Source organism: Amblyraja radiata, chromosome 2, assembly GCF_010909765.2.
Source record: "Amblyraja radiata isolate CabotCenter1 chromosome 2, sAmbRad1.1.pri, whole genome shotgun sequence".
Taxonomy (NCBI): Eukaryota; Metazoa; Chordata; class Chondrichthyes; order Rajiformes; family Rajidae; genus Amblyraja; species Amblyraja radiata.
Window position 1 is genome coordinate 134227537 of NC_045957.1, and position 9399 is coordinate 134236935.

Below are 9399 nucleotides of genomic sequence, written 5' to 3' on the forward strand. Positions count from 1 at the left end.
TGGCTTGAAGTTGAAAGGCACTACTTACTGCAAATGGGGGGGCTTGGCTGCATTGGCTTGAAGTTGAAAGGCACTACTTACTGCAAATGGTGGCTTGGGAGCTTTGGTTTGAAGTTGAATGGCACTATTACTACAAATGGTGGCTTGGTTGCTTTGGCTTGAAGTTGAAAGGCACTATTACTGCGAATGGGGGCGTGGGTGCATTGGCTTGCAGTTGAAAGGCACTACTTACTGCAAATGGTGGCATGAAGGTGAAAGGCACTACTTGCTGCAAATGGTGGATTGGTTGCTTTGGCTTGAAGCTGAAAGGCACTACTGTAAATGCACTTACTTCCTGTTTGCACTGTATATTGATTTTAGATAAAACGCTACCACTTACGGCTGAGATTTTTGGCCATCTTACTCAGTCCCCCTCCACTGAGCAGGTGCAGAGAATTCTTCCCATCAATGAAAAATAAAAGTGTTATTAGTTTTTTTTAAAATGTTGAGAATCTCTCTCCTGTCAATCACTCCATGAAAGCCACACCTTTTCCGGTGGGGGGGGGGGGGGGGAGGGGTTATAAAACCCGGAAATGTGGGTGTGGCTCAGTCTCTGCAAGATGGAGGAGGGAGAGGTCACGACTCGCTGTCTTTAGTGGCTTTGCACCCTACTTCAAATGGTATGAAACAGCACTTGAATTTGGTGGCCTTGCACCCTGCTAGAAGTGGTAAGAAAGTGCACTTGAATTTGGTGGCCTTATACCCTGCTTGAAATAGAATTTCAAGGATTAGCAGTGAGTCAACTACCAGCCCACCAGCCGTGAGTGAGTGAGTTGCCAGCACAACAGGCTTGATTGATTGAGACGCCAGCCCAAGAATCCATTTGGGGCACAATTTGCATACTAGCCCTCTGGAAACCAGTCCCTTCAGCCCACAACACCCATACTAGTGCTCCAGAAAGCCCCCCCCCCTCCCCCCTCAACTGGCCACCAATATTAGAATTGGTGGAGAGGTGGAATATTGCGTTGGATGACCAGCCCTCCTGTGTGATGCTGGGACCCAACGGGTCCCACTTAGTCTAGTTTAATTGTTAAAAAACCACCATTAAAACTGAACTAGAAGATAAGGAAACAAAAATTATGTTGCAGCACTGAATGCAGGAAAGACCATTGGATTCCAATTCCCCTCCTGATCTTTCTCACACTTCCCTCTGATTTCCATTTCTTCTCACTGTTTCATCCTTTGCTTTGTTTTCATCACCCCTTTTGATAATCCCCCCGCTAATTCTGAACATTTACTCATAATTCTGACCAATTTCTCCTAAACACAGGCTACAGTTTCATCTGCCTACATTCTCATCTAGATGAATTCCAAGCCCGACATTACATTTAAGTCCATTTAACTACCAGTGGGCCACTGATCACTAGGCTTTTCCCACTCCCTTCATTCACTTTAACCTATTCCCTTCTGAACTTCCCATACACCACTCACTAAGTGTCAATCACAATACTATAATCAAATATGCCGTCGTTATCCAAAGGGCCTTGAGACAGAAAAATGGACTCATTTTCCACAGATACGTCCTGACCTGCTGAGTCCATTCGGCATTTTATGCTTTTATTACATATGCAGTTTTTAAAATTTCCTTTTGAGCATCAGCTGAATCTGTGAGCTTGGCAAGAAATACCATGTAACCATGTGACAGTCCTTAAAGTGATAACAATCCCATTATCTTTAACTGCTATCCCTGGTATGGTTACACATTGCTACTCTAGTTCCCTTAAAGAGAAATGAATGAACAATGCCTTAAGAACAGAGAAATATATTACAAAGGAGCCAAAATATAATAAACTGCAGATGCTGGGAATCTGAAATAATCACTCAGCAGGGCAAGTCAAGTTTATTCGTCACATGCACATACGAGATGTGCAGTGAAATGAAAAGTGGCAATGCTCGCGGACTTTGTGCAAAAAACGAACAAACAACAAACTAAAAACAGAATAGAACAGAATCACATATTCTTTTACATATTACATATTGTGGGAGGAAGGAAAAAGGAAAAAAACAGCAATTAAAAAAAAACCCAGTAGAATGGTACAGTAAAGTTAGTCCCTGGTGAGATAGGAGTTTACAGTCCTAATGGCCTCTGGGAAGAAACTCCTTCTCAACCTCTCCGTTCTCACAGCATGGCAACGGAGGCGTTTGCCTGACCGTAGCAGCTGGAACAGTCCGTTGCAGGGGTGGAAGGGGTCTCCCATGATCTTATTGGCTCTGGAGTTGCACCTTCTGATGTATAGATCTTGCAGGGGGGCGAGTGAAGTTCCCATAGTGCGTTCGGTTGAACGCACTACTCTCTGCAGAGCCTTCTTGTCTTGGGCAAAGCAGTTCCAAAACCAAATCGTGATATTTCCGGACAAGATGCTTTCCACAGTCGCTGATTAGAAGCACTGGAGGATCCTCAGAGACACTCTGAATTTCCTCAATTGCCTGAGGTGGCAAAGGCGCTGCCTTGCCTTACTCAGGTCAGGCAGTATCTGTGAAAGGAGGAACACAGTTAACATTTCAGATTGCAATGGGCTGCTGTGATGTAAAAAATGGCTGATTATCCATAATTCTTTAATTCACTGTTTAAGCCAGCAGAGCTGCAATGTGTTTAGTCAGAACAGGAACTTTACCTTGGAACAGTGCAAAGGTCAACAAAGACAGAGAGGTCAGGGTGGGAATAAGATGGAGAATTAAAGTGATACATGACAGAAGATTCAAGGCCACCAAGAACATGATTGTGAAACATGGTCAAGTTAAACATAAAATGGATCTCAAAGGCAGTGAGACATTACTTTTGGTTTTAATACAGAAATGGGGGGTGGGGAAACTTTTTTTTGTAGTTATCTAAAAATGGAGAAGTCAATGATCGTAGCATTGGGTTGTAAGTCACCCAAGTGGAATATGAGGTGCTATTCCTCTAGATTGAACGAGACCTCATTCTGCAATGGAAGAATTGCCCCAGGCCAGAAAAGTCAGAATGGGACTAGTTACCGGGAGGTCCAGGAGGCCTTAGCTAACTAAGTGCAAGTGTTAATATCAGAAATTTTTTGTACTTGGGAAAATGGAAGATGTCTGTGTAAAGATCTGTGAAACTTGCTTGACATCTTTTGCAGAAAGCTGCAGAGCCATGTGACATGGATGGTTCCAGAAAGTCTGAAGCCTGGGAAGGGGTTGCAGAGAGGTTTCTGTCCAGATGGCCTGCTAGTTGTTAATATGTATGAGATTCTGCAGAAAGAGCTATGCACTGCTGCAAAAGCATGCTTGGGATTGGTTGGGGAAATGTTGGGTTTCAATTATGCCAATTATGCAGAGTCTTCCCACCGCTAATTGTGATTGGTCCAGGAGAATGGCCTCACCAAAGATGTTTCTTTATCTAGTGATAATGTTTCTTTCCTTAATGGAAGTGTTTCCCCCTAAGTGCTTTGTTTTGAAACTATGTTATGTGCTATTGTATGATTGGGTTAGGGAATTCTCATTCCATGTACTTTGCAGCCTGTGTCGGTAATTGGCTTGTAGGGGTTGCCTCCCCCATGTATTTCCGCGCCTTTAGTTTGGAAGGGTCTAAAAGGGTGGGGAACACATTTGGGTGTGCCGATCGTCTAGGGTCTGTTCTATTTGCACGAGGCTGTGTGGGCTCGAATAAGTACGAAGGAGGATCAGTCCCACGGTATTGTGTGCAATAAAAGAGAGTTGGATTCCAATGCTCGTATTCGGTGTTTGTCTGAACCAGACTAGGGAGGTAAGTTTAGAACCCGAATCTACACAAGCGTTTGGCGAAATGGTTGCTGAGTCTATGTTGGTCTGCCAATGTACAGGAGACCACAATGGGAACACTGGGTGAGTAGTTGAGGTTATAGGAGATGCACATGAAACCCTGTCTCACCTGACCTGCTCCTGCCCCACATCTCAAAACACCTTGATTCCATTCTATCCTTCATTGTCCAGTTGCTTCTGAACTTCATCCAAGACACGTCCTGTAACTCTTCAATAACTTTCCATCTCTAGGTCCCCCTTGCCTTATCTTTACCGTGGATGTCCAGTTATGTTGAACAGTCCTTGTTCTAAAGGTACACTAGCACCATCCCCCAACTCTTTCTCCACTACATCTCCGATGTTTAGAACTCGATGTATATTAACATTACCACTAACTTCCATCATGCCCTCAAATTCACCTGGACCATCTTTTACACCTCTCTCCCCTCTTTTGATCTCTCCACCTCCATCGCAGCAGACAGACTATCGACTGATGTTTCCTTCAAACCTACTGACTCCCACAGTTATCTGGACTACACTTCCTCCCACCCTACTTCTTGCAAAGATGCTATCCCTTCTCTCAATTCCTCCGTCTCCGCCGCATCTGCTTTCAAGATGAGGCTTTCTCTATGCAGACATATGAGATGTTCTCTTTCTTTAGTAAATGTAGTTTCCCCCTGATAATTGTTCGTTTCTAAGCTTCCCCCCAGTCTAGTTTCAGTAAAAACACTGAATCAAGCACTTGAATCAACCAAACTTTATTTTACCAAAAGCGTGTCACAGATCACACACTGTACCTATCCCCACCACGGGTTCGATCCTGTGTCTATCTGTTCAGGCCCTCTAGGCCTCGCGCAGACAGAGACACTCCAGAAGGGTACATGGTCCCGAGCGTTCCTCTAGAAGATCGACCCCAAGCCTCGTGATCACGCTGTTTTATTTGCTCCGCAAACCTGGGGGCCGAACCACACGGGGGTTGTCTCTTAATAACCCAATTACAAATATCGATTAACCCCATACATAACAGACATTTCCCTAACCCAATGATACAACAGTTCAATACATTGTATTCACAACGGACTTCGAGATGAAGTCAACTTGGAAACATTTACCCTGATTAACTGAACCTTCAGATAAGGCTTAACACCCCATCCAATAAACATTCAGCAGTCAGATTCTGCAACATTAATTACAAGCTATTTACAAAGTGTATGTCTGGTTTGCAGCCTCCCAATCCATTCTATGCATTTAGTACCAGTTTGACAGGGCTTGCAAGGCTTCCTATTCTTTGCTTGCAAATTGTATATAAGTTCGAGACTCTCTGGCACCTCTCGCAGCTTGTCCCAGCTCTGCAGGGAGCAATCAACAATTTGACCAAATCTCCCAGCAAACCCTGAAACTTTACCCCATTTTGAAGTTCTGACTGGTCCAATTTAACCAGGATTATCATTCCTTCCTTTTATCATTATGATAACCCATCATAAATGATAACTAAAGTGGCTTAATAATCAGCTAACCAGATATACACGAGTGTGCTTTACATTTCCCATCCATCAGCAACACAAGATGATGATGTTTCTTCTCAGAATCTTGTCAAGCGTCCAGAGTTTTCATGGGCATGACTTAACAAGTCCTGTCTGAGGAATCTTCACCTCCCGAGTTTTCAGGGGCGCGAATTCCCTCCATCCATGTTCCTGCCCAGTCTTCCATCACCTTCCACAGTCGAACCTAAACCCTAGAAAAATCCTAAGAAACTTGGGACAAAGCAAGTTACCATTATGAACTCATGCTTTCCCACACACTCGCTATTCTCATTTCACTTGAACCCAACCTATATTATCTATTGAACCTATTATATTCCCTAACCTACTCTTTATTATTCTAGGATCGACAATAAATCTCCTTCTTCATCACACGATGTTACTATGTATCTCTGGTGATAGGAAATCATATATATTTCAGCTGGGTTCAGTCCAGATTCCCCTAAAGGCGTGACTTTATTGTATTGTATTGTATTCAATTTATTGTCATTATCTCATAAGAGACAACAAAATGGATTTTCCTTTCAGTCAAGTAACATAAAAATAAATAATAAATAAATAAAACTATTTTTTTTAAAAAGCAATATTAATTTGAAGCAAACCATAATAAATGTTCCAATTCAACCAAATTCAGTCTCAGCCTTCAATTTACTACTCGGATTTCAATGCCCATTTCTTCTTCTCCATTATGCAGCATTGTAGCCGATATTCCAATTCCCTTCCAATTCCTGTGGAATTCCCAGCTGTTCAAATTTAAACAATCAATTTCTTATTATTACTAATTTCATCCTAAGTCCAATCAAAAATGCCAAATCCAGGGACAATTTATTTCCACCTTGATAATATAAGCCTCTTTACCAGCAAGAGTTAAACAATTCAAATCTATCGGGTGAATACACATCAGTTCTGCTATTGCCAATACAATCCAAGTTCCTCCCCCCTGCAGTTAACCAAGCCTGTCCTTTATTTCCTCTTATTTATGTACTCTTCACTATGATAACTAGCTACTATGCTAATTTTCCACCATGTTGGTTCTTTATTCTATAAACTCTTATTGTGTTATTTTTTTATTATGTTATTTTCACCTTTGGCTTCCTTCTCTGTCCAGGGGTTCTCACTTTTATTCTATTGGCTTCATTGTCCTTTATTTTATTTTATTTCATTGGCCTCGTTGTCTTTTATTTTTTTATTGGCTCCGTTGTCTAGGGGTTCTTGTTCTTATAATTCCCAACCACTGGATAATGTCTTAATTCGGTCATTTAAAGGGAAGTCCTGTTGCTCACAGTTCCTCTTTTGACCATGTCCAATCATATTCCAATTCCACTTCTTATTTTAAGTTCCAATTTTATTTCAATTTTCACTTCCAATTCTAAATATGTGAAAAGAAAGAGATTAGTTAAAACAAATGTAGGTCCCTTGCAGTCAGAAACAGGTGAGTTGATCATGGGGAACAAGGATATGGCGGACCAATTGAATAACTACTTTGGTTCCGTCTTCACTAAGGAAGACATAAATAATCTGCCGGAAATAGCAGGGGACCGCGGGTCAAAGGAGTTGGAGGAATTGAGTGAAATCCAGGTTAGCCGGGAAGTGGTGTTGGGTAAATTAAATGGATTAAAGGCCGATAAATCCCCAGGGCCAGATAGGCTGCATCCCAGAGTACTTAAGGAAGTAGCTCCAGAAATAGTGGATGCATTAGTAATAATCTTTCAAAACTCTTTAGATTCTGGAGTAGTTCCTGAGGATTGGCGGGTAGCAAACGTAACCCCACTTTTTAAGAAGGGAGGGAGAGAGAAAACGGGGAATTACAGACCAGTTAGTCTAACATCGGTAGTGGGGAAACTGCTAGAGTCAGTTATTAAAGATGGGATAGCAGCACATTTGGAAAGTGGTGAAATCATTCGACAAAGTCAGCATGGATTTACAAAAGGTAAATCATGTCTGACGAATCTTATAGAATTTTTCGAGGATGTAACTAGTAGCGTGGATAGGGGAGAACCAGTGGATGTGGTGTATCTGGACTTCCAGAAGGCTTTCGACAAGGTCCCACATAAGAGATTAGTTTACAAACTTAAAGCACACGGCATTGGGGGTTCAGTATTGATGTGGATAGAGAACTGGCTGGCAAACAGGAAGCAAAGAGTAGGAGTAAACGGGTCCTTTTCACAATGGCAGGCAGTGACTAGTGGGGTACCGCAAGGCTCAGTGCTGGGACCCCAGCTATTTACAATATATATTAATGATCTGGATGAGGGAATTGAAGGCAATATCTCCAAGTTTGCGGATGACACTAAGCTGGGGGGCAGTGTTAGCTGTGAGGAGGATGCTAGGAGACTGCAAGGTGACTTGGATAGGCTGGGTGAGTGGGCAAATGTTTGGCAGATGCAGTATAATGTGGATAAATGTGAGGTTATCCATTTTGGTGGCAAAAACAGGAAAGCAGACTATTATCTAAATGGTGGCCGACTAGGAAAAGGGGAGATGCAGCGAGACCTGGGTGTCATGGTACACCAGTCATTGAAAGTAGGCATGCAGGTGCAGCAGGCAGTGAAGAAAGCGTTCATAGCAAAAGGATTTGAGTATAGGAGCAGGGAGGTTCTACTGCAGTTGTACAGGGTCTTGGTGAGACCACACCTGGAGTATTGCGTACAGTTTTGGTCTCCAAATCTGAGGAAGGACATTATTGCCATAGAGGGAGTGCAGAGAAGGTTCGCCAGACTGATTCCTGGGATGTCAGGACTGTCTTATGAAGAAAGACTGGATAGACTTGGTTTATACTCTCTAGAATTTAGGAGATTGAGAGGGGATCTTATAGAAACTTACAAAATTCTTAAGGGGTTGGACAGGCTAGATACAGGAAGATTGCTCCCGATGTTGGGGAAGTCCAGGACAAGGGGTCACAGCTTAAGGATAAGGGGGAAATCCTTTAAAACCGAGATGAGAAGAACTTTTTTCACAGAGAGTGGTGAATCTCTGGAACTCCCTGCCACAGAGGGTAGTCGAGGCCAGTTCATTGGCTATATTTAAGAGGGAGTTAGATGTGGCCCTTGTGGCTAAGGGGATCAGAGGGTATGGAGAGAAGGCAGGTACGGGATACTGAGTTGGATGATCAGCCATGATCATATTGAATGGTGGTGCAGGTTCGAAGGGCCGAATGGCCTACTCCTGCACCTAATTTCTATGTTTCTATGTAAATAAACTCCCATATTCCCTAAGTCATTCCATGTTACCAGATCTTCCCAAATTCCATCCTTCTTGGAGCCCTTTGAACAATCTTTTCCATCTTTGTCTGCCTTTCCGAGGATGAGATAATAACAATGTCAGTTATTAATCAAATTCCAATTAGTCCTAAGTCTGATTCCACAAGTCTATTCCAAATTAAAAAAATTTAAGTCCCCCATTTCATCGCCACCCAATTTTGAGACCGAATCCAAAATTTATAAATTTACTTCTAAATTAATCCCATAATCTAGACGCAATTCAGGTGTTCTGCCCCAAACCACAGAGAAATATTTAATTCGAAAACTATCCTTCAGAGTGAGGTCTGTCCCAAAAGTCATTACAAGGCCTTCAAAGATGTTTGACGTGTCTCTCATTTTCCTTTCTTTTTTCCATCCTATTTATCTTTCTAGTAGCCAGGTAATCTGAAGTTAGGCACTAGAGTAGGTCCTTTCTTGATCCTTTTTTAACGATGGTGTCTGTTGCTAGGGAGTGGGGGTTGCTGGCCTCCTCACGTGTCTTTAAAGGGCACGACAGTGTCAATTCTTCCCGGCTGGTCACCCTTTCCCTGGGGAGCTACATTACCTTCCGTTGTTTTCCTCCTGTTCTTCGAGGTCTGTGTGTTCTTTTAACCTCAGTCCCCAGGCAGTTCCTTGTTGACCCTCTGTCCTGCAGGCACATAACTCAGCAATACATTAGTGCAATATCTTAGAATTAGATTTCTTTATTGTCATTCAGACCTTTCGGTCTGAACAAAATTATGTTGCCTGCAGTCATACACAGAACCAATAAAAACAAAACATACAATAAACACAAATTAAACATCCACCACAGTGAGTTCACCAAGCACATCCTCACTGTG